The sequence below is a fragment of the Triticum dicoccoides genome, chromosome 4B (genome assembly GCF_002162155.2).
Source record: "Triticum dicoccoides isolate Atlit2015 ecotype Zavitan chromosome 4B, WEW_v2.0, whole genome shotgun sequence".
In the NCBI taxonomy this organism is placed as follows: domain Eukaryota; kingdom Viridiplantae; phylum Streptophyta; class Magnoliopsida; order Poales; family Poaceae; genus Triticum; species Triticum dicoccoides.
In genome coordinates, this window is record NC_041387.1 from 68,289,599 (window position 1) to 68,315,574 (window position 25,976).

Sequence of the window (25,976 nt, forward strand, 5' to 3'; positions counted from 1 at the left end):
CTCGTTTTTCATCAGCTCGAAGAGGCAGATGTCCCCCTCCCGCAGGCTGTTGTCGCTGGCAAAAGAAGTCCAGCCTGCACGTATCCTCATGGCACCCGCCTTTTCGCGCATCTCATCATGCCATATCTGGCTCTTCCCCGCCACCTGAAGCACCAAACTCCCGCTCCTCTTCCGAAGGTACGTGGCAGAGTACTTTATGGCAAAGGACTGTTTGTTCATATGCACACAGAATATTGAACACATTATTAGAATAAACATGCAAACTTGCAATCATGTAGAGAAGTGGTAGGTTGCAAAATTTCTCTTGATACAGTGGATGACTGGTTGAAACATATCTCCCCCTAATCTAAGTTGGAGAAACTACTAGTACTACATCCCATTCATGGTCATGACGTAAATGGGCAACTGGGGATCACAAATGTTTATATGGACTGATTTCTCTCAAAAGAAAATAACTGTCAACTCAAAATCAGAAGAATATTTTTCTAGACTTACTAGGGAGACGAGGATACTGCTCCTGGTCATGACTGCGACGTAGATGTGCAGATCTGACCCGATGGCTTCAAGTTTCTCCAAAATTTTCCCCTTGGCATCATGTAGGGTTCTTCGTCACTGATTCCATGTTCTTCATGTCCCAAAGAAGGGGTTTCTTCTCCTGAACAAGTTTTCACATGTATCACACAGAAAGATACAAACTCTTTGGGTGGTAATACTTCTGTGAACTACCATACCGTCATTTGGTTCCTCCTTGATACACAATGTTGGAGCATTCTTTTTGCTTGTCAAACCATTTTTACCGGAGGGATGATGAATACTTGCTTTGCGAAGTAGATGGACCATCACTTTGAATGTTCTACCCTTACGATTAGTCATGGGCTGAAAGACGCACAAATCTCCCTCCAGTAAATGATTGTCACGGGCAAAGCCACACTCCTTAAGATTGCAACGACCTCCATCAGATTTGACACGGAACTCACGATACCATTTCTTGCTCTGCTCAGGCAGCTTTAGTTTGATATATAGTCTGGTTTTTGTGTGGAAAGTGTGCGAGTGCGTAATCCTTGGGAATTACGTGATCACAGAAAGACGCAGTATCTGAAACCGATCCAAGTTTTAATCATGAGCAATAATACTGCAATAAAAGTGAAATCCCCCTAAAGCATGATTTCCACTGTAAAGCACGACGACATATTGCAAGTGCAACAAAAGAAAATTCACCAAGTATACTGAATCTACAAAGAGTGTGCATCTTCCACTGTTTTGGTCAACTTAATACTATTACCAGATCAGGATATGGTTTGACACTGAGCTTCGTCATCATAGCCACAAGCAGAGGCATTTCAGGTTGAATTTCCTGGGCAAGTGCAAATATATTGGCCTCATCTTCTTCTGTTACATAGCAATTCCCTGATAACACATAAAGAGGCGTTGGGAGCGCCTGATCATCGGATTCAGATGACTCATGCTCAAAAGGACTGTCTTCTGCTGTAAAATAGTTTCATGAGTAAGGGTGGGTAACTGCAGTAAAATGGTACCGTATAATGTGATCAATAGTTACAAGTCAGTTGTAAAACTAACCTGACGAACCCTTCGAAGGATAAGATATCACATTTTTCTTTGCTCGTTTTCTACGGTGATCGTGCTCGTGCTGACGAAGGAGTATTACCATCACTGAAACTGGTCGAAATGTCTGCAGAATTTGTGCTTGGTTCTTGATCACTGGTATTGGTCAGTATGCGAGCACAGGACACCACTTTCTCACAACCACTAGAATCAAAGACCGCAACCTTGAAGCGACAACTTCCACGGTATCGGAACATCAATGAGTCGTTCTCTACTATATGATTGGCATCAACAAACGCCTCCCACCCAGATCTGAGTAATGTTTTGTTCTTACGCTCAGTAATTCCAACATCGTACACATTACCATTGGGGGCTTCTAGTTCAATGGTTCCTGACAGCTTCCATCCGAAATAGTTCACAAAGCTCTCTGGTATGACCTGCAAAAAATTCAATTGTTACTAGTGTTAGTTTAGAATATGTCTTATTGCTACCGGTTCAATGATCAAGGCAACCCACCACTGAGCTTACCACGCTATGCCTAGAATGACTATCAATCTGCGTGAAGAAACACTTGACCTTTCCATGCAAATGAGCCCAGTATCTCTTGCAGCACTCACAGGAATTGCTCATCTCGCCGCCTACTATTGTCCTGTAAGCAGAAAAACATAGATTAGGACTGGCAGCGAAAGAAAATTTTGGTATCCTCTGCAGCATTTTTTACACTGCAACTACTCATCAAGCGCCTTTTTCCCAATTCATGCAGAACAACTGCTTGTGGTATATTAAGATAGAATCAAGAAACAGAGTACAGGGAGTTTGTACGGTTGTACCATCAACATCAAGCAAAATTACAGGGAGTTTGTACAAACGACCAGCCAGAGATCAAGCAAAATTATAAACGCCTAAATGCCTAGCCCCTGCACGCACCCATCAAGTCATCTGATCTCCAACAAGAAAGAAACATGTATAGTTTCCTTTGTCTAAGCTGGGAGCAGATCTTGCTGAGCCCAACAAAGGGACTGAAAGAAAAGAAGCAAAATGCACATGTAGGGAAGGAGATAAACCAAAGGCCAGGCAGCAACCAAAAGCCAAGGACTCACTGCAATGCAGACCGGAAGGGAGTAGTACTCAAGGCTCACAACGCTGATGTGTTGCTGGAACTTGAAGAAGCAAGCATGGATACCACGGGAAGGCGGAGGAGGGAGAGAAGAAGCGAGAGTGGAGCCACCGAACGGAACGCCTGTAGGATGCCCTGATTTGCCCTCTCATTCTTTGTCTCTGCTGCTCTGATGGGATGGGACTCTACGGCCCTAGGATGGCACTGTATCACACGTCTAGTAGCCCGGTCATAGACTTGTAGGCCGTCTTCTTTTTGAACTTTGTAGGCCCGTCTTGGACAAGCGGGGAGGTTTGGTCAAAACGTGGGCAAAAGAGAAAGTTGGCGGCAAAATTGACAATTTTGACCTGTGGACGCAATGAGTTCATGAAATGAACTGGCCCTACAACTATTTTACGTGCCTGGCCTTTTTGTGTAGCGTCCAACACGCGGGCGCTACACCCAACGGTGCAGCGCCCACCTCTGGTGTGTTGCACACCTGTCCACCGTGGCAGCCCTGGGCCCGCACCCAAGCAGTGCAGCGCCTCTGAGCTAGGCGCCACACATGTAATGTGCAGCGCCTAGCCCTTAGGCGATGCACTGTCTGTTACTAGTTGGTCGGGCCCCCCTCCTCCACTCCCCCCACACACCCCCACCCCACACATAGCTCACCCAAGATCTGCCCCCTCTCCCCCTCTCTCCCCCTCTCAAATCCTTTCCCAAACCCTACAAATTTGAAGATTTTGTCCGTGGATTTCGAACTCAAACCCTCCCTCAAGGTAATCTTCTCCGATCCCCTTCTTTTGATCCAAGTAATGTTAACAAATTGCTCATTTGTTGCTAGTTTGGGGAAACCCTAGTTTTGTATGGATCTAGAGATTTGCATTGATATGTGAGATGCTTGTTTGCCAATTTCCTATGATTAGGCTTGTTAGTATGTTAGGGTTATGGTTGTTGTTTCATATATATGTTGGTGCTAGGGTTAGTGTTTCTATTCTGTGTTAATCTTTGGATTAGTACTCATGGAAGAAATGTTACGTTGTGTTGTTTGAATGCTTATAGGGATGGGAAGAACATGTGTGTTTGTTCATCATGGGGACAAAGACGCCTTCTTGAAAGGCAATATTGAACCGGACCCGGATGAGGTTGGCATGGTGTTTGATAATAGTCCTAGCTATGCGGAGCTCTTGCAACAAGTGAGGAAAGATTTGAATTGGATGGACCCTAGTGATATTGTTGAGTTGGAGGGAAGGCATAATGTAGGTTTTGGAATGCACATCCATTGGAAGACAATGCGTGTCAACTCGGAGCAACGTTGGGTTGCACACAAGAAGACGGTGGCCGAATCACTAGACAAGGCTCTTGAGTTATTTGCAATGAAGAAGGTTGATTCAAGTTTGCATTTGGACTTGAACCGGGACCCCTCCCCTTTGGTTGCTAGTAGCCCCCCACCCTTGAACCGAGATGAAATTGTTGAACCTCATATGACCCAAGAAGTGAGGCCAACATTGAGCCCTTTTCCAAACAATCAAAATGAAGCTTTGCAAGAGGAGAATGATGAGTATGCGGACGATGACAATGAAGTTGATCTCCATGACAACAATGTGGGTGATCTCGACAAATATCATTTGCAAGAGACAATGGACCATTCCATCCCTTATTCCCGTGGCTATGCATCGGATTCGGATGACGAAGGTCCCGATGAACAAGTTGATGAGGAGGGGTTCACGGCGAAGGAGGCCAAAGGAGGCCGAAGGTTTTGAGAAGGTATTTGGTCGGGATCATCGGACTACATTGTTCAAGGATGTTAGTCTCGCGGATGAAGCCGTGGTAGATGGTGGCCAAGGTATATCTCTTGGGGTTAGTCCAAGCTCTCACCGTGATTTGAATGATGGCAAGAACGGGATTGCTAAAGGGTCTAAGTTCCAAACCTTGTTGGAGTTGAAGATGTGGCTCAACAACTACTCGGTTACGCATTATCGTCCACACAAGGTGGCGCAGTCGGACGTCAATGTTTGCTACACGGTTGCATGTGCATGTGAAGATGATGAAAAATGTTCATGGATTGTGCGTGCAAGACCATGGAAAGGAGGTCCCACTTGGCACGTAGTGAGTTGTGTGGCAACTCACATGTGCCGAGGCAAAAGGGTGGATGGCAAGGTTGTGTCCCAAGACCACAGACAACTCACATCCGAGTTCATCGCTTACAGGCTCTCCAACTCAATTTCCACACTTCCAACAATGAGCATCCAACATATCATTGACCTTGTGAAAGCCATCTTCCATTACAAGGTGAAGTACGGGAAGGCATGGAAGGTGAAGCAAGCCGCATTTAAGATGTTGTATGGTAGTTGGGAGGAAGCATACAACCAAATCCCTAGATTGTTGTTAGCCATGGCCGCCACAAACTCAGGCATGGTTCATGTGGTCGAGCCTCCTCATGGGGAAAAAACAACGGATCATGACGGAAGGAAAGTCCAAGTATTTGGCCGTGCATTTTGGGCGTTCGAGCAATGCGTGAGGGCTTTCGAACACTGTAGGCCGGTCATCGCCATTGATGGCACGTTCTTGACCGGACAATACAAGGGGACCTTGTTGGTTGCGATAGCAAGTGATGCCAATAACCGGGTGTTGCCATTGGCATTTGCTTTGGTTGAGGTAACAATGACAACTAGGAGTGGGTTTTTGCGTCTTTTGAGGACGAAGGTGTTACCCGCTGAGAGGGAAATTTGTGTCATATCGGATCGGCATCCAGGAATTCTTAACGTGGTGGAGATTGACATTCCTGGGCATGCTCCATTGCACCCTCGATGGTGCATGAGGCACTTTTGTTCGAACTTCTATAGGGCATGTGGCCTTAAGGAGTTGGCCGATGATCTTCAAGATTGTTGTCTCGCTTTCTCCGACAAACGGTTCGCCACTTTGTACAACAAATTGCTGGCACACAAAAAACTTGATCCCGAAGGTCAAGACTTTCTCAATAGGCACATTGAACATCGAAACAAGTGGGCACGTGCTTTTGATGAAGATGGCCGGAGATACGGTCAAATGACAAGCAATATGGACGAATGCTTCAATAAGGTGCTCAAAGGTGCACGTGGATTACCCGTGACGGCAATACTTCAATACACATTTCACAAGATAAATGCATACTTTCTAAAGTACTCGACGGAAACGGATGCACAGATAGCGGGTGAGAACAAGAGCAAGTACAAGTACAAGTTTCCACCCAAGGTTGATGAATGGTTGGAATTTCAATCGCGGAAGGCGGACTCAGAAGAAGCTATACTATATGACAACGAAGAGTGGAAGTACAAAGTGAAAGAGCCAGGAGGAACCACAAACGATGGCCGCCAACATGGAGATCGGGCTTTCAAGTCTCCTTAAGACGGTGTGATTGCTCTTGCGGGAGGCCATTGTTGCTTCATCTCCCATGCTCACACTTGTATACCACTGGTCATGTTAGGAATGTGGATGTCAATCACCCCCTCACCGCGAGGGAGTTGGAGTTCTCAATCCAGACGGTTAAGAAAACATGGGCTCCCCGCTTTCACCCATACTTTGACCAATCACAATGGTCGGAGTACCATGGAGTTCAACTATGGCCGGATCCGCAGTTGAAGGTTGTTAAACGTGGTAGACGTAAGACAAAGCATCTTAGAGGCGACATGGACGGATGGGGTCATGGTGGCCGCCGCAAAGTGGGCAACGACCAATTCCAAGAGCCTCGTGAGAGCTCCCGTTGTGGGGAATGCAAAGGTCATGGCCACAACAAAAGAAAATGTACGAAACCACGAAAAAGGTCCAAGAAAAATGATGCAAGCACAAGCCAACAAGGAGCTACACAAGGTAGCCAACCAAGTGGTAGCCAACAAGTGCCAAGCCAATCAAGTGGTAGCCAACAAGTGCCAAGCCAACCAAATGGTAGCCAACCAAGTGGTAGCCAACAAGTGCCAAGGCAACCAAATGGTAGCCAAAGAGGATCTAGGCAACAAAGAGGGAGGCAACTAGGACTTATAAGAGGCTGTGGTGGTGGTAGAGCTCGTGGTGGTGGTCTAGGCCGTGGTGGTGGTAGAGCTCGTGGTGGTGGACTTGGTCGTGGTGATGGTCTTGGCCTTGGTGGTGGACTTGGCCGTGGTGATGGTTTTGGTCGTGGTGATGGTCTTGGCCTTGGTGGTGGTCAAGGGCAAGGTCGTTATAGAGGAATGTTTGGATACCTCGATGGACCATTTCCGTATGTTGCTTACTAATTATAATGTTTCATATGTTCTTGTTTTTCATGTCTTCATGTTGCAATGTACATGTTCTTCCATTTGTTCTTATTGTCATTACTAACTATTTTGTTTCCCTCCTTGTAGGTATGGCGGCTTCTCAACTCAATAAGACAACAATGAAGGAGGATGGCGAGGATGAGATGGCGGGGTGGTGGGAGAAGGCTGCGAAGAAGCTGAGAGAGGAGGACGAAGCCGCACTAAAGAAGAAGAAGGAAGAGGAGCTCAAAAAGAAGAGGGAGGAAAGAATTAGAGCAGGTTTTGAGTGTCACGCTAGGGAGCTAGCGTTGCACAAAAAATGTGAGGACGCACAAAAGAAGTGTCTCAAGGATTTTGAAGAAAGAACCATGAACTTTTGGGCATTCGCAGCTGAAAAAGAGGAGAGGAAGAACAAGATATTCATGGAGAGGGTGGTTAAGGAGGCTCACCTTATAAGGAAAAGGGAGGAGGAAGAGGAAGAAGAGAGGAAGAAGAAGAAGGGAAAGGGGCCTTGCTCTACGCAATAGAGCTATGTCATCTCCATAAGGATTGTGGAGTATGAACTACTATGTGTCATGAACTACTATGTCTTTTGGACTCCTCCTCGATTTGGTTGTGAACTACTATGTGTCGTGAACTACTATGTATTATGAAGTACTATGTGTCGTGAAGTACTATGTATTCCCTCCTCGATTTGGTTGTATGAGCTACTCTTCAAGTTGAAGTAGTATGTGTTATGAACTACTATATGTCGTCAAGTACTTTGTGCATATGTTGTCTGCTTGCTATCAATCCTACTCTAAATCATCATACTATGTGTGCACATGATACCTTCACACTTCTCTGTTTGTCAAAAAAATAGCTAAGTACAAGTGCAACGCCTAGCACAGAGGCGTTGCACTGTTCAGTGCGGTGCCTCCTGGATAGGCGCCACACTGGCTGTAACATTCCGGAGAAGAACAGAAGCTACAGTCAGATACAACGTGGTGTATCGCCTAGCTCGGAGGCGCCGCACTGTATAGTGCAACGCCTCCCAGCTGGGCGTTGCACTATAGAGTGTGGCGCCTCCCAGCTAGGCGCCACACTGGCTGTAACATTCCAGAGAAGAACAGAAGCTACAGCCAGATACAATGTGGTGTGGCGCCTAGCTCGGAGGCGCCACACTGTATAGTGCAACGCCTACAGGCTGGGCGTTGCACTATAGAGCAGCTAGGCGCCACACCACGCTGTATCTGGCTGTAGCTTCTGTTCTTCTCTGGAATGTTTACGCAGGCATGCAGCGCCTTTGAGCAAGACGTTGCACTGCACAGTGTGGCGCCTAGCCCTAAGGCGTTGCATGCCTGGGTAAACATTCCACAGAGCACCAGAAACTTTGCAGCCAGTTTCGAAGGAAAAAATGACTAAGTGTTGGTGTGGCGCCTAGCCTGGAGGCGCCACACTGTATAGTGCAACGCCTCTGAGCTAGGTGTTGCATAATACAGTGCGATGCCTCCCAGCTGGGCGCTACACCATGCTGTATCTGGCTGTATCTTCAGTTGCTCTCTGGAATGTTTACCCAGGCATGCAACACCTCCGAGCAGGGCATTGCACTGCATAGTGTGGCGCCTAGCTCGTAGGCATTGCATGCCTGGATAAACATTCTAGAGAGAAGCATAAACTTTGCACCCAGTTAGGAGCTCAAAAATGCCTAAGTGTTGGTGTAGCGCCTACCTTGTGGGTGCCACACTGTATAGTGCAACGCCTTCCAGCTGGGCGTTGCACTATACAGTGTGGCGCCTCTTGGCTGGGCATGTTGGGGAATGTAGCAGAAATTCAAAATTTTCTACGCATCACCAAGATCAATCTATGGAGATACTAGCAGCGAGAGAGAGGGGAGTGCATCTTCATACCCTTGAAGATTGTGATGCGGAAGCGTTGCAAGAACGCGGTCGGTGGAGTCATACACGTAGCGATTTAGATCGCAGCTGAATCCGATCTAAGCACCGAACAACGGTGCCTCCACGTTCAACACACGTGCAGCCCGGTGACGTCTCCCATGCCTTGATCCAGCAAGGAGAGAGGGAGAGGTTGGGGAAGACTCCACCCAGCAGCAACACAACAGCGTGGTGGTGATGGAGGAGCGTGGCACTCCAGCAGGGCTTCGCCAAGCACTGCAAGAGACGAGGAGGGAGAGGGGTAGGGCTGCGCCAAGAGAGAGGGAGACTCGTGTCTCTGGCAGCCCCAAAACCTCCACTATATATAGGGGAAGGGGAGGGGTTGCGCCCCCATCTAGGCCCCCCCTAGGGGTGGCGACCAGCCCTAGATGCATCTGGGGGGAGGCCAGAGAGGGAGAGTGGGGGGCGCGCCCTAGGTGGGCCTTAGGCCCATCTGAGCCTAGGGTTTTCCCCTTTCCCCCTTTCCCTACGCCTTGGGCCTCTTGTGGGAGGCACACCAGCCCACCTAGGGGCTGGTACCTTCCCAAACTTGGCCCATGCAGGCCTTCGGGGTTGGTGGCCCCTCACGGTGGACCCCCGGAACCCTTCCGGTGGTCCCGGTACATTACCGGTGACCCCCGAAATACTTCCGGTGTCCAAAATGGGACTTCCCATATATAAATCTTTACCTCCGGACCATTCCAAAACTCCTCGTGACATCCGGGATCTCATCCAGAACTCCGAACAACATTCAGTAACCACATACAAAACTTCCCTATAACCCTAGCGTCATCGAACCTTAAGTGTGTAGACCCTACGGGTTCGGGAATCATGCAGACATGACCAAGACATCTCTCCGGCCAATAACCAACAGCAGGATCTGGATACCCATGTTGGCTCCCACATGTTCCACGATGATCTCATCGGATGAACCACGATGTCGGGGATTCAATCAATCACATATACAATTCCCTTTGTCAATCGGTACGTTACTTGCCCAAGATTCGATCGTCGGTATCCCAATACCTCGTTCAATCTCGTTACCGGCAAGTCACTTTACTCGTTCCGTAATGCATGATCCCGTGACCAACTACTTAGTCACATTGAGCTCATTATGATGATGCATTACCGAGTGGGCCCAGAGATACCTCTCCGTCATACGGAGTGACAAATCCCAGTCTTGATTCGTGCCAACCCAACAGACACTTTTGGAGATACCTGTAGTGCACCTTTTGTTGGGGAACGTAGTAATTTCAAAAAATTTCCTACGCACACGCAAGATCATGGTGATGAAATAGCAACGAGGGGAGAGTGTTGTCTACGTACCCTTGTAGACCGAAGCGGAAGCGTTGACGCAACGTAGAGGAAGTAGTCGTACGTCCTCCGGTTCAACCGATCCAAGTACCGTTACTCCGGCACCTCCGAGTTCTTGACACGCGTACAGCTCGATGACGCACCCTCGATCTCCGATCCAGCAGAGGCTCCGAGGGGGAGTTCCGTCAGCACGACGGCGTGGTGACGATCTTGATGTTCTCCTGTTGCAGGGCTTCGCCTAAGCACCGCTACAATATGACCGAGGTGTAATATCATGGAGGGGGCACCGCATACGGCTAAGGAACGATCAATGATCAACTTGTGTGTCCTAGGGTGCCCCCCTACCCCCGTATATAAAGGAGGGAGGGAGGAGGTGGCCGGCCCTAGGGGGGGGCGCGCCATGAGGAGGGGGAAACCTACTCCAAGTAGGTTTCCCTCTCTTTTCCTTATCTTATTTGGAGGGGGGAGGAAAGAGTACTAGTATTAGGAAGTAGTACTAGTAGTAGTAATAGGAAGAGGGGGAAGGAGAAAGGAAAGGGGGGGGGGGCGGCCCCCTTCCCCAATTCGGATTGGGCTTGGGGGGGCGCGCCCCCCTCCCTTGCTCCTTCTCTCTTCCTCCTACATGGGCCCAATAAGGCCCATATACCTCCCGGGGGGTTCCGGTAACCTCCCGGGGCTCCAAACTTCTCCGGAACCTTTCCGGTGTCCAAATATATCCGTCCAATATATCAATCTTTATGTCTCGACCATTTCGAGACTCCTCGTCATGTCCGTAATCATATCCGGGACTCCGAACAACCTTCGGTACATCAAAATACATAAACTCATAATATAAATGTCACCGAAACCTTAAGCGTGCGGACCCTACGGTTCGAGAACGATGTAGACATGACTGAGACACATCTCTGGTCAATAACCAATAGCGGGACCTGTATGCCCATATTGGTTCCTACATATTCTACGAAGATCTTTATCGGTCAAACCGCATAACAACATACGTTGTTCCCTTTGTCATCGGTATGTTACTTGTCCGAGATTCGATCGTCGGTATCCAATACCTAGTTCAATCTCGTTATCGACAAGTCTCTTTACTCGTTCTGTAATACTTCATCTTATAACTAACTCATTAGTTACATGCTTGCAAGGCTTAGGTGATGAGCATTGCCGAGAGGGCCCAGAGATACCTCTCCGACAATCGGAGTGACAAAACCTAATCTCGAATTATGCTAACTCAACATGTACCTTCGGAGACACCTGTAGTACTCCTTTATAATCACCCAGTTACGTTGTGACGTTTGGTAGTACCCAAAGTGTTCCTCCGGTAAACGGGAGTTACACAATTCTCATAGTTACAGGAACATGTATAAGTCATGAAGGAAGCAGTAGCAGAATACTAAACGATCAAGTGCTAAGCTAACGGGATGGGTCATGTCAATCACCTCATTCTCCTAATGATGTGATCTCATTAATCAAATGACAACACATGTCAATGGTTAGGAAACATAACCATCTTTGATTAATGAGCTAGTCAAATAGAGGCATACTAGTGACTATATGTTTGTCTATGTATTCACACATGTATCATGTTTCCAGTTAATACAATTCTAGCATGAATAATAAACATTTATCATGATATGAGGAAATAAATAATAACTTTATTATTGCCTCTAGGGCATATTTCCTTCAGTCTCCCACTTGCACTAGAGTCAATAATCTAGATTACATAGTAATGATTCTAACACCCATGGAGTCTTGGTGCTGATCATGTTTTGCTCGTGAGAGAGGCTTAGTCAACGGGTCTGCAACATTCAGATCCGTATGTATCTTGCAAATCTCTATGTCTCCCACTTGGACTTGGTCCCGAATGGAATTGAAGCGTCTCTTGATGTGCTTGGTCCTCTTGTGAAATCTGGATTCCTTTGCCAAGGCAATTGCACCAGTATTGTCACAGAAGATCTTCATTGGTCCCGATGCACTAGGTATGACACCTAGATCGGAAATGAACTCCTTCATCCAGACTCCTTCATTTGCTGCTTCAGAAGCAGCTATGTACTCCGCTTCACATATAGATCCCGCCACGACGCTTTGTTTAGAACTGCACCAACTTACAGCTCCACCGTTTAATAAAAACACGTATCCGGTCTGCGATTTAGAATCGTCCGGATCAGTGTCAAAGCTTGCATCAACGTAACCATTTACGACTAGCTCTTTGTCACCTCCATATACGAGAAACATATCCTTAGTCCTTTTCAGGTATTTCAGGATGTTCTTGACCGCTGTCCAGTGATCCACTCCTGGATTACTTTGGTACCTACCTGCCAAGCTTATTGCTAAGCATACATCAGGTCTGGTACACAGCATTGCATACATGATAGAGCCTATGGCTGAAGCATAGGGAACATCTTTCATTTTCTCTCTATCTTCTGCTGTGGTCGGGCATTGAGTTTGACTCAACTTCACACCTTGTAGCACAGGCAAGAATCCTTTCTTTGCCTGATCCATTTTGAACTTTTTCAAAATTTTGTCAAGGTATGTACTTTGTGAAAGTCCTATTAAGCGTCTTGATCTATCTCTATAGATCTTGATGCCCAATATGTAAGCAGCTTCACCGAGGTCTTTCATAGAAATTTTTTTATTCAAGTATCCCTTTATGCTATCCAGAAATTCTATATCATTTCCAATTAATAATATGTCATCAACATATAAAACTAGAAATGCTACAGAGCTCCCACTCACTTTCTTGTAAATACAGGCTTCTCCAAAAGTCTGTATAAAACCATATGCTTTGATCACACTATCAAAACGTTTATTCCAACTCCGAGATGCTTGCACCAGTCCATAAATGGAATGTTGTAGCTTGCACACTTTGTCAGCACCTTTTGGATCAACAAAACCTTCAGGTTGCATCATATACAACTCTTCTTCTAGAAATCCATTCAAGAATGCAGTCTTGACATCCATTTTCCAAATTTCATAATCATGAAATGCAGCAATAGCCAACATGATTCGGACAGACTTAAGCATCGCTACGGGTGAGAAAGTCTCATTGTAGTCAACCCCTTGAACTTGTCGAAAACCTTTTGCAACAAGTCGAGCTTTGTAGACAGTAACATTACCATCAGCGTCAGTCTTCTTCTTAAAGATCCATTTATTCTCAATGGCTTGCCGATCATCGGGCAAGTCAACCAAAGTCCATACTTTGTTTTCATACATGGATCCTATCTCAGATTTCATGGCCTCTAGCCATTTTGCGGAATCTGGGCTCATCATCGCTTCCTCATAGTTTGTAGGTTCATCATGGTCTAGTAACATGACTTCCAGAATAGGATTTCCGTACCACTCTGGTGCGGATCTTACTCTGGTAGACCTACGAGGTTCAGTAGAAACTTGATCTGAAGTTTCATGATCAATATCATTAGCTTCCTCACTAATTGGTGTAGTTGTCACAGGAACCGGTTCTTGTGATGAACTTCTTTCCAATAAGGGAGTAGATACAGTTATCTCATCAAGTTCTACTTTCCTCCCACTCACTTCTTTCGAGAGAAACTCCTTCTCTAGAAAGGATCTGATTTTAGCAACGAAAATCTTGCCTTCAGATCTGTGATAGAAGGTGTACCCAATTGTCTCCTTTGGGTATCCTATGAAGACACATTTCTCCGATTTGGGTTCGAGCTTATCTGGTTGAAGTTTCTTCACATAAGCATCGCAGCCCCAAACTTTGAGAAACGACAACTTTGGTTTCTTGCCAAACCACAGTTCATAAGGCGTCGTATCAACGGATTTTGATGGTGCCCTATTTAACGTGAATGCGGCCGTCTCTAAAGCATAACCCCAAAACGATAGCGGTAAATCGGTAAGAGACATCATAGATCGCACCATATCAAGTAAAGTACGATTACGACGTTCGGACACACCATTTCGCTGTGGTGTTCCAGGTGGCGTGAGTTGCGAAACTATTCCACATTGTTTCAAATGTAAACCAAACTCGTAACTCAAATATTCTCCTCCACGATCAGATCGTAGAAACTTTATTTTCTTGTTACGATGATTTTCTACTTCACTCTGAAATTCTTTGAACTTTTCAAATGTTTCAGACTTGTGCTTCATCAAGTAGATATACCCATATCTGCTCAAATCATCTGTGAAGGTGAGGAAATAACGATATCCGCCACGAGCCTCAACATTCATCGGACCACATACATCTGTATGTATGATTTCCAACAAATCTATTGCTCTCTCCATAGATCCGGAGAATGGTGTTTGCCCATGAGGCACGGTTCACAAGCACCAAGTGATTCATAATCAAGTGATTCCAGAAGTCCATCAGTATGGAGTTTCTTCATGCGTTTTACACCGATATGACCTAAACGGCAGTGCCACAAATATGTTGCACTGTCATTATCAACTCTGCATCTTTTGGCTTCAACATTATGAATATGTGTATCACTACTATCGAGATTTAATAAAAATAGACCACTCTTCAAGGGTGCATGACCATAAAAGATATTACTCATATAAATAGAACAACCATTATTCTCTGATTTAAATGAATAACCGTCTCGCATCAAACAAGATCCAGATATAATGTTCATGCTCAACGCAGGCACCAAATAACAATTATTCAGGTCTAAAACTAATCCCGATGGTAGATGTAGAGGTAGCGTGCCGACCGAGATCACATCGACTTTGGAACCATTTCCCACGCGCATCGTTACCTCGTCCTTAGCTAATCTTCGCTTAATCCGTAGTCCCTGTTTCGAGTTGCAAATGTTAGCAACAGAACCAGTATCAAATACCCAGTGCTACTGCGAGCATTAGTAAGGTACACATCAATAACATGTATATCACATATACCTTTGTTCACTTTGCCATCCTTCTTATCCGCCAAATACTTGGGGCAGTTCCGCTTCCAGTGTCCAGTCTGCTTGCAGTAGAAGCACTCAGTTTCAGGCTTAGGTCCAGACTTGGGTTTCTTCACTTGAGCAGCAACTTGTTTGCTGTTCCTTTTGAAGTTCCCCTTCTTCTTCCCTTTGCCCCTTTTCTTGAAACCAGTGGTCTTGTTGACCATCAACACTTGATGCTCCTTTTTGATTTCTACCTCCGCGGCTTTCAGCATCGCGAAGAGCTCGGGAATAGTCTTGTTCATCCCTTGCATATTATAGTTCATCACAAAGCTCTTGTAGCTTGGTGGCAGTGATTGGAGAATTCTGTCAATGACGCTATCATCCGGAAGATTAACTCCCAGTTGAATCAAGTGATTATTATACCCAGACATTTTGAGTATATGTTCACTGACAGAACTGTTCTCCTCCATCTTGCAGCTGTAGAATTTATTGGAGACTTCATATCTCTCAATCCGGGCATTTGCTTGAAATATCAACTTCAACTCCTGGAACATCTCATATGCCCCATGACGTTCAAAACGTCGTTGAAGACCCGGTTCTAAGCCGTAAAGCATGGCACACTGAACTATAGAGTAGTCATCAGCTTTGCTCTGCCAGACGTTCTTAACGTCGTCAGTTGCATCAGCAGCAGGCCTGGCACCCAGCGGTGCTTCCAGGACGTAACTCTTCTGTGCAGCAATGAGGATAATCCTCAGGTTACGGACCCAGTCCGTGTAATTGCTACCATCATCTTTCAACTTTGCTTTCTCAAGGAACGCATTAAAATTCAACGGAACAACAGCACGAGCCATATATCTACAAACAAACATAGACAAGCTAAATACTATCAGGTACTAAGTTCATGATAAATTTAAGTTCAATTAATCATATTACTAAAGAACTCCCACTTAGATAGACATCTCTCTAGTCATCTAAGTGATTACGTGATCCAAATCAACTAAACCATGTCCGATCATCACGTGAGATGGAGTAGTTTCAATGGTGAACATCTCTATGTTGATCATATCTACTATATGATTCACGCTCGACCTTTCGGTCCCCGTGTTCCGAGGCCATATCTGTATATGCTAGGCTCGTCAAGTATAACCTAAGTATTCCGCGTGTGCAACTGTTTTGCACCCGTTGTATTTGAACGTAGAGCCTATCACACCCGATCATCACGTGGTGTCTCAGCACGAAGAACTTTCGCAACGGTGCATACTCAGGGAGAACACTTCTTGATAATTAGTGAGAGATCATCTTAAAATGCTACCGTCAATCAAAGCAAGATAAGATGCATAAAGGATAAACAGCACATGCAATCAATATAAGTGATATGATATGGCCATCATCATCTTGTGCTTGTGATCTCCATCTTCGAAGCACCATCGTGATCACCATCGTCACCGGCGCGACACCTTGATCTCCATCGTAGCATCGTTATCGTTACGCCATCTATTGCTTCTACGACTATCGCTACCGCTTAGTGATAAAGTAAAGCAATTACAGGGCGTTTGCATTTCATACAATAAAGCGACAACCATATGGCTCCTGCCAATTGCCGATAACTTCGGTTACGAAACATGATCATCTCATACAATAAAATATAGCATCATGTCTTGGCCATATCACATCACAACATGCCCTGCAAAAACAAGTTAGACGTCCTCTACTTTGTTGTTGCAAATTTTACGTGGCTGCTACGGGCTTAAGTAAGAACCAATCTCACCTACGCATCAAAACCACAACGATAGTTTGTCAAATAGACTCCGTTTTAACCTTCACAAGGACCGGGCGTAGCCACACTCGGTTCAACTAAAGTGAGAGAGACAGACACCCGCCAGCCACCTTTAAGCACGAGTGCTCGTAACGGTGAAACCAGTCTCGCGTAAGCGTACACGTAATGTCGGTCCGGGCCGCTTCATCTCACAATACCGCTGAGCCAAAGTATGACATGCTGGTAGGCAGTATGACTTATATCGTCCACAACTCACTTGTGTTCTACTCGTGCATATAACATCAACGCATAAAACCTGGCTCGGATACCACTGTTGGGGAACGTAGTAATTTCAAAAAATTTCCTACGCACACGCAAGATCATGGTGATGAAATAGCAACGAGGGGAGAGTGTTGTCTACGTACCCTTGTAGACCGAAGCGGAAGCGTTGACGCAACATAGAGGAAGTAGTCGTACGTCCTCCGGTTCAACCGATCCAAGTACCGTTACTCCGGCACCTCCGAGTTCTTGACACGCGTACAGCTCGATGACGCACCCTCGATCTCCGATCCAGCAGAGGCTCCGAGGGGGAGTTCCGTCAGCACGACGGCGTGGTGACGATCTTGATGTTCTCCTGTTGCAGGGCTTCGCCTAAGCACCGCTACAATATGACCGAGGTGTAATATCATGGAGGGGGGCACCGCATACGGCCAAGGAACGATCAATGATCAACTTGTGTGTCCTAGGGTGCCCCCCTACCCCCGTATATAAAGGAGGGAGGGAGGAGGTGGCCGGCCCTAGGGGGGGCGCGCCATGAGGAGGGGGAAACCTACTCCAAGTAGGTTTCCCTCTCTTTTCCTTATCTTATTTGGAGGGGGAAGGAAAGAGTACTAGTATTAGGAAGTAGTACTAGTAGTAGTAATAGGAAGAGGGGGAAGGAGAAAGGAAAGGGGGGGCCGGCCCCCTTCCCCAATTCGGATTGGGCTTGGGGGGGCGCGCCCCCCTCCCTTGCTCCTTCTCTCTTCCTCCTACATGGGCCCAATAAGGCCCATATACCTCCCGGGGGGTTCCGGTAACCTCCCGGGGCTCCAAACTTCTCCGGAACCTTTCCGGTGTCCAAATATATCCGTCCAATATATCAATCTTTATGTCTCGACCATTTCGAGACTCCTCGTCATGTCCGTAATCATATCCGGGACTCCGAACAACCTTCGGTACATCAAAATACATAAACTCATAATGTAAATGTCATCGAAACCTTAAGCGTGCGGACCCTACGGTTCGAGAACGATGTGGACATGACTGAGACACATCTCTGGTCAATAACCAATAGCGGGACCTGTATGCCCATATTGGTTCCTACATATTCTATGAAGATCTTTATCGGTAAAACCGCATAACAACATACGTTGTTCCCTTTGTCATCGGTATGTTACTTGTCCGAGATTCGATCGTCGGTATCCAGTACCTAGTTCAATCTCGTTATCGACAAGTCTCTTTACTCGTTTTGTAATACTTCATCTTATAACTAACTCATTAGTTACATGCTTGCAAGGCTTAGGTGATGAGCATTGCCGAGAGGGCCCAGAGATACCTCTCCGACAATCGGAGTGACAAAACCTAATCTCGAATTATGCTAACTCAACATGTACCTTCGGAGACACCTGTAGTACTCCTTTATAATCACTCAGTTACGTTGTGACGTTTGGTAGTACCCAAAGTGTTCCTCCGGTAAACGGGAGTTACACAATTCTCATAGTTACAGGAACATGTATAAGTCATGAAGGAAGCAGTAGCAGAATACTAAACGATCAAGTGCTAAGCTAACGGGATGGGTCATGTCAATCACCTCATTCTCCTAATGATGTGATCTCATTAATCAAATGACAGCACATGTCAATGGTTAGGAAACATAACCATCTTTGATTAATGAGCTAGTCAAATAGAGGCATACTAGTGACTATATGTTTGTCTATGTATTCACACATGTATCATGTTTCCGGTTAATACAATTCTAGCATGAATAATAAACATTTATCATGATATGAGGAAATAAATAATAACTTTATTATTGCCTCTAGGGCATATTTCCTTCACCTTTATAGTCACTCAGTTACGTTGTGACGTTTGGTACACCCAAAGCACTCCTATGGTATCAGGGAGTTACACAATCTCATGGTCTAAGGAAATGATACTTGACATTAGAAAAGCTTTAGCAAACGAACTACACGATCTTGTGCTAAGCTTAGGATTGGGTCTCGTCCATCACATCATTCTCCTATTGATGTGATCCCGTTATCAATGACATCCAATGTCCATGGTCAGGAAACCATAACCATCTATTGATCAACGAGCTAGTCAATTAGAGGCTCACTAGGGACATGTTGTGGTCTATGTATTCATACATGTATTACGGTTTCCAATTAATACAATTATAGCATGAACAATAGACAATTATCATGAACAAGGAAATACAATAATAACCATTTTATTATTGCCTCTAGGGCATATTTCCAACAGTCTCCCACTTGCACTAGAGTCAATAATCTAGTTCACATCACTATGTGATTGTAATGAATCCAACACCCATGGGGTTTGGTCATATCTCGCTTGTGAGAGAGGTTATTAGTTAATGGGTCTGAACCTTTCAGATCCGTGTGTGCTTTACAAATCTCTATGTCATCTTGTAGATGCAGCTTCCATGCTCTATTTGGAGCTATTCCAAATAACTGTTCTACTATACGAATCCGGTTTACTACTCAAAGTCATCTAGATTAGTGTCAAAGTTTGCATCGGTGTAACTCTTTACGACAAACTCTTTTACCACCTGCATTATCGAGAAAATTCCTTAGTCCACTGGTTACTAAGGATAACCTTGACCGCTGTGCTGTGATCCATTCCTGGATCTCACTTGTACCCCTTGACTGACTCATGGGAAGGCACACTTCAGGTGCGGTACACAGCATATCATACTGTGGAGCCTATGCCTAAAGCATAGGGGACGACCTTCGTCCTTTCTCTCTCTTATGCCGTGGTCAGGTCTTAAATCTTACTCAATACTCACACCTTATAACACAGTCAAGAACTCCTTCTTTGTCGATCTATTTTGAACTCCTTCAAAATCTTGTCACAGTATGTATTTATTTTAAAGTACTATTAAGCATTTTTGATCTATCCTTATAGATCTTGATGCTTAATGTTCAAGTAGCTTAATCCAGGTTTTAATTGAAAAACACTTTTCAAATAACCCTATATGCTTTCCAGAAGTTCTACATCATTTTCGATCAACAACATATACTTATCAGAAATTCTATAGTGCTCCCACTCACTTCTTTGGAAATACAAGTTTCTCATAAACTTTGTATAAACCCAAAATCTTTGATCATCTCATCAAAGCATATATTCCAACTCTGAGATGCTTACTCCAGTCCTCAGAAGGATTGTTGGAGCTTTGCATACTTGTTAGCATCTTTTAGGATTGACAAAACCTTCTGGTTGTATCACATACAACCTTTCCTCAAGAAAATCGCCAAGGAGACAATGTTTTTCTTGACATCCTATCTGCAAGATTTCATAAATAATGTAGTAAGTGCTAATATAATTCCAACAGACTCTTAGCATCGCTACGAGTGAGAAAGTCTCATCATAGTCAACTCCTTGAACTTGTCGAAAAATATCTTAGCGACAAGTCGACCTTTCTTAATGGTGACACTCACCATCATTGTCTATCTTCCTTTTGAAATCCATATGTACCCAACAGCCTTACGACCATCAAGTAGTTCTTCCAAAGTCTACACTTTGTTTTCATACATGGATCCTCTCTCGGATTTTATGGCCTCGAGCCATTTTTCGGAATCCGGGCCCACCATCGCTTCTCCATAGCTCGTAGGTTCATTCTTGTCTAGCAACATGACCTCCAAGACAGGATTATGTACCACTCTGAAGTAGTACGTATCCTTGTCAACCTACGAGTTTTTGGTAGTGACTTGATCCGAAGTTTCACGATTAATATCATGAGCTTCCACTTCAATTGGTGTAGGCGCCACAGGAACAACTTCCTGTGCCCTGCTACACACTAGTTGAAGTGATGGTTCAATAACCTCATCAAGTCTCCATCATCCTCCCACTCAATTCTTTCGAGAGAAACTTTTCCTCGAGAAAGGAACCGATTCTAGAAACAATCCCTTTTGCTTCCAGAACAGAGACAGGAGGTATGCCCAACTGTTTTTGGGTGTCCTATGAAGATGCATTTATCCGCTTTGGGTTCGAGCTTATCTACCTGAAACTTTTCCACATAAACGTCGCAACCCCAAACTTTTAAGAAACAACAACTTAGGTTTCTCTAAACCATAGTTCACACGGTGTCGTCTCAACAGAATTGTGTGGTACCCTATTTAAAGTGAATACGGTTGTCTCTAATGCCTAACCCATAAACAATAGTGGTAATTCGATAAGAGACATCATGGTATGCACCATATCCAATAGGGTGCAGTTATGATGTTCAGACACACCATCACACTATGGTGTTCCAGGCGGTGTTAGTTGTGAAACAATTTCCACAATGTCTTAATTGTGTGTCAAACTCGTAACTCGGATATTCATCTCTATGATCATCTCATAGACATTTTATCCTCTTGTCACGATGATCTTCAACTTCACTCTGAAATTACTTGAATCTATCAATAATTCAGACTTTTGTTTCATCAAGTAAATACACTTGGCATCTACTCAAATCATCTGTGAAGTAAGAACATAACGATATCCACTGCGTGCCTCAGCACTCATTAGACTGCACACATCAAAATGTATTACTTCCAACAAGTTGCTTTCTTGTTCCATTTCACTGAAAATGAGGCCTTTCAGTCATCTTGTCCATGTGGTATGATTTGCATGTCTCAAGTGATTCAAAATCAGGTGAGTCCAAACGATCCATCAACATGGAGTTTCTTCATGCGTATATACCAATAGACATGGTTCGCATGTCTCAATCTTTTCAAAAACGAGTGAGTCCAAAGATCCATCAACATGGAGCTTCTTCATGCATTTTATACCAATATGACTCAAATGGCAGTGCCACAAGTATGTGGTACTATCTTTACTATCTTATATCTTTTGGCATGAACATGTGTATCACTATGATCGAGATTCAATAAACCATTCATTTTAGGTGCAAGACCATTGAAGGTATCATTCAAATAAATAGGGCAACCATTATTCTCCTTAAATGAATAACCGTATTGCAATAAACATAATCCAATCATGTCTATACTCAACGCAAACACCAAATAACAATTATTTAGGTATAACACCAATCTCGATGGTAGAGGGAGTATGCGATGCTTGATCACATCAACCTTGGAAACACTTCCAACACATATCGTCATCTCACCTTTAGCTAGTCTCCGTTTATCCGTAGCCTTTTATTTCGAGTTACCAACACTTAGCAACCGAACCGGTATCTATCACCTTGGTGCTACTAGGAGTACTAGTAAAGTACACATTAATATAATGTATATCCAATATACTTCTATCGACCTTGCCGGCCTTCTCATCTATCAAGTATCTAGGGTAGTTTTGCTTCAGTGACCGTTCCCCTCATTACAAAAGCACTTAGTCTCGGGTTTGGGTTCAACCTTGGGTTTCTTCACTAGAGCAGCAACTGATTTGCCATTTCATGAAGTATCCCTTCTTGCCCTTGCCCTTCTTGAAACTAGTGGTTTACTAACCATCAACAATTGATGCTCCTACTCGATTTCTACTTTCGTGGTGTCAAACATCGCGAATTGCTCAAGGATCATCATGTCCAACCCTGATATGTTATAGTTCATCACGAAGCTCTAATAGCTTGGTGGCAGTGACTTTGGAGAACTATCACTATGTCATATGGAAGATTAACTCCCACTCAATTCAAGCGATTGCAGTACTCAGACAATCTGAGCACATGCTCAACGATTGAGCTTTTCTCCCTTAGTTTGCAGACTAAGAAACTCGTCGGAGGTCTCATACCTCTTGACGTGGGCACGAGCCTGAAATCCCAATTTCAGCCCTTTGAACATCTCGTATGTTCCGCGACGTTTCAAAATCGTCTTTGGCGCCCCAATTCTAAACCGTTTAACATACTGAACTATCACATAGTCATCAAAACGTGTATGTCAGATGTTCGCAACATCCGCACACGACGTTCGAGGTTCAGCACACCGAGCGGTGCATTAATGAGATAAGCCTTCTGCGTAGCAATGAGGACCATCCTCAGTTTACGGACCCAGTCCGCATAATTGCTACTATCAACTTTCAACTAAATTTTCTCTAGGAACATATCTAAACAGTAGAACTAAAGCGTAAGCTATGACATAATTTGCAAAGACCTTTTGACTATGTTCATGATAACTAAGTTCATCTGATTATTTAATGAACTCCCACTTAGATAGACATCCCTCTAGTCATCTAAGTGATACATGATCCGAGTCAACTAGGCCGTGTCCGATCATCAGTGAGACGGACTAGTCATCATCGGTGAACATCTTCATGTTGATCATATCTACTATACGACTCATGTTCGACCTTTTGATCTCTTGTGTTCCGAAGCCATGTCTGTACATGCTAGGCTCGTCAAGTCAACCTAAGTGTTTCGCGTGTGTAAATCTAGCTTACACCCGTTGTATGTGAATGTTAGAATCTATCACACCCGATCATCACGTGGTGCTTCGAAACAATGAACTTTCGCAATGGTGCACAGTTAGGGGGAACACTTTCTTGAAATTTTACGAGGAATCATCTTATTTATGCTACCGTCGTTCTAAGCAAATAAGATGCAAACATGACAAACATCACATGCAAATCATAAAGTGACATGATATGGCCAATATCATCTTGCGCCTTTGATCTCCATCTTGAGGCACGGCATGATCACCTTCGTCACCGGCATGACACCATGATCTCCATCATCGTGTCTTCATGAAGTTGTCTCGCCAACTATTACTTCTACTACTATGGCTAACGATTTAGCAATAAAGTAAAGTAATTACATGGCGTTATTCAATGGCACGCAGGTCATACAATAAATTAAGACAACTCCTATGGCTCCTGCCGGTTGTCATACTCATCGACATGCAAGTCGTGATTCCTATTACAAGAACATGATCAATCTCATACATCACATATATATAATTCATCACATCCTTTTGGGCCATATCACATCACATAGCATACCCTGCAAAAACAAGTTAGACATCCTCTAATTGTTGTTGCATGTTTTACGTGGCTGCTACGGGTTTCTAGCAAGAACGTTTCTTACCTACGCAAAGCCACAATGGTGATATGCCAATTGCTATTTACCCTTCATAAGGACCCTTTTCATCGAATTCGATCCGACTAAAGTGGGAGAGACTGGCACCCGCTAGCCACCTTATGTAACAAGTGCATGTCAGTCGGTGGAACCTGTCTCACGTAAGCGTACGTGTAAGGTCGGTCCGGGCCGCTTCATCCCACAATACCGTCGAAACAAGATAGGACTAGTAACGGTAAGCATATTGAACAAAACCAACGCCCACAACTATTTGTGTTCTACTCATGCATAGAATCTACGCAATAGACCTAGCTCATGATGCCACTGTTGGGGAACGTAGCAGAAATTCAAAATTTTCTACGCATCACCAAGATCAATCTATGGAGATACTAGCAACGAGAGAAACGGGAGTGCATCTTCATACCCTTGAAGATCGCGATGTGGAAGCATTGCAAGAACGCAGTCGGTGGAGTCGTACACTTAGCGATTCAGATCGCGGCCGAATCCGATCTAAGCACCGAACAACGGTGCCTCCGCGTTCAACACACGTGCAGCCCGATGACGTCTCCCATGCCTTGATCCAGCTAGGAGAGAGGAAGAGGTTGGGGGAGACTCCATCCAGCAGCAGCACAACGGCGTGGTGGTGATGGAGGAGCATGGCACTCCAGCAGGGCTTCACCAAGCACTGCGAGAGACGAGGAGGGTGAGGGGTAGGGCTGCGCCAAGAGAGAGGGAAACTCGTGTCTCTAGCAGACCCAAAACATCCACTATATATAGGGGAAGGGGAGGGGCTGCGCCCCCATCTAGGGTTCCCCCCTAGGGGTGGCGGCCAGCCCTAGATGCATCTGGGGGGGCAGAGAGGGAGAGAGGGGGGGCGCACCCTAGGTGGGCCTTAGGCCCATCTGAGCCTAGGGTTTTCCCCTTTCCCCCTTTCTCTGCGCCTTGGGACTCTTGTGGGAGGTGCACCAGCCCACCTAGGGGCTGGTACCTTCCCACACTTGGCCCACGCAGGCTTCCGGGGTTGGTGGCCCCTCCCGGTGGACCCCCGGAACCCTTCCGGTGGTCCCGATACATTACCGGTGACCCCCGAAATACTTTCGGTGTCCAAAACGGGACTTTCCATATATAAATCTTTACCTCCGGACCATTCCAGAACTCCTCGTGACATCCGGGATCTCATCCGAGACTCCGAAAAACATTCGATAAGCACATACAAAACTTCCCTATAACCCTAGCGTCACCAAACCTTAAGTGTGTAGACCCTACAGGTTCGGGAATCATGCAGACATGACCGAGACATCTCTCCGGCCAATAACCAACAGCAGGATCTGTATACCCATGTTGGCCCCCACATGTTCCACTATGATCTCATCGGATGAACCACGATGTCGGGGATTCAATCAATCCCATATACAATTCCCTTTGTCAATCGATACGTTACTTGCCCAAGATTCGATCGTCGGTATCCCAATACCTCGTTCAATCTCGTTACCAGCAAGTCACTTTACTCGTTCCGTAATGCATGATCCCGTGACCAACTACTTAGTCACATTGAGCTCATTATGATGATGCATTACCGAGTGGGCCTAGAGATACCTCTCCGTCATACGGAGTGACAAATCCCAGTCTTGATTCATGCCAACCCAACAGACACTTTCGGAGATACCTGTAGTGCACCTTTATAGTCACCCAGTTACGTTGTGATGTTTGGTACACCCAAAGCACTCCTACGGTATCAGGGTGTTACACAATCTCATGGTCTAAGGAAATGATACTTGACATTAGAAAAGCTTTAGCAAATGAACTACATGATCTTGTGCTATGCTTAGGGTTGGGTCTTGTCCATCACATCATTCTCCTAATGATGTGATCTCGTTATCAATGACATCCAATGTCCATGGTCAGGAAACCATAACCATCTATTGATCAACGAGCTAGTCAACTAGAGGCTCACT

At 45.1% G+C, this 25,976-nt stretch overlaps 1 long non-coding RNA gene across 1 annotated transcript; it reads right to left on the reverse strand.

The window, feature by feature from the left end:
* Positions 1–73: 73 nt before the first annotated feature.
* On the reverse strand, positions 74–2,776 carry LOC119293360. Its single transcript, XR_005143035.1, has 6 exons — positions 2,664–2,776; positions 2,092–2,212; positions 1,579–2,000; positions 732–1,482; positions 496–655; positions 74–207 (listed from the first exon to the last, which is right to left on the reverse strand). It is a non-coding gene; the product is annotated as an uncharacterized LOC119293360 (long non-coding RNA).
* Positions 2,777–25,976: the final 23,200 nt, after the last annotated feature.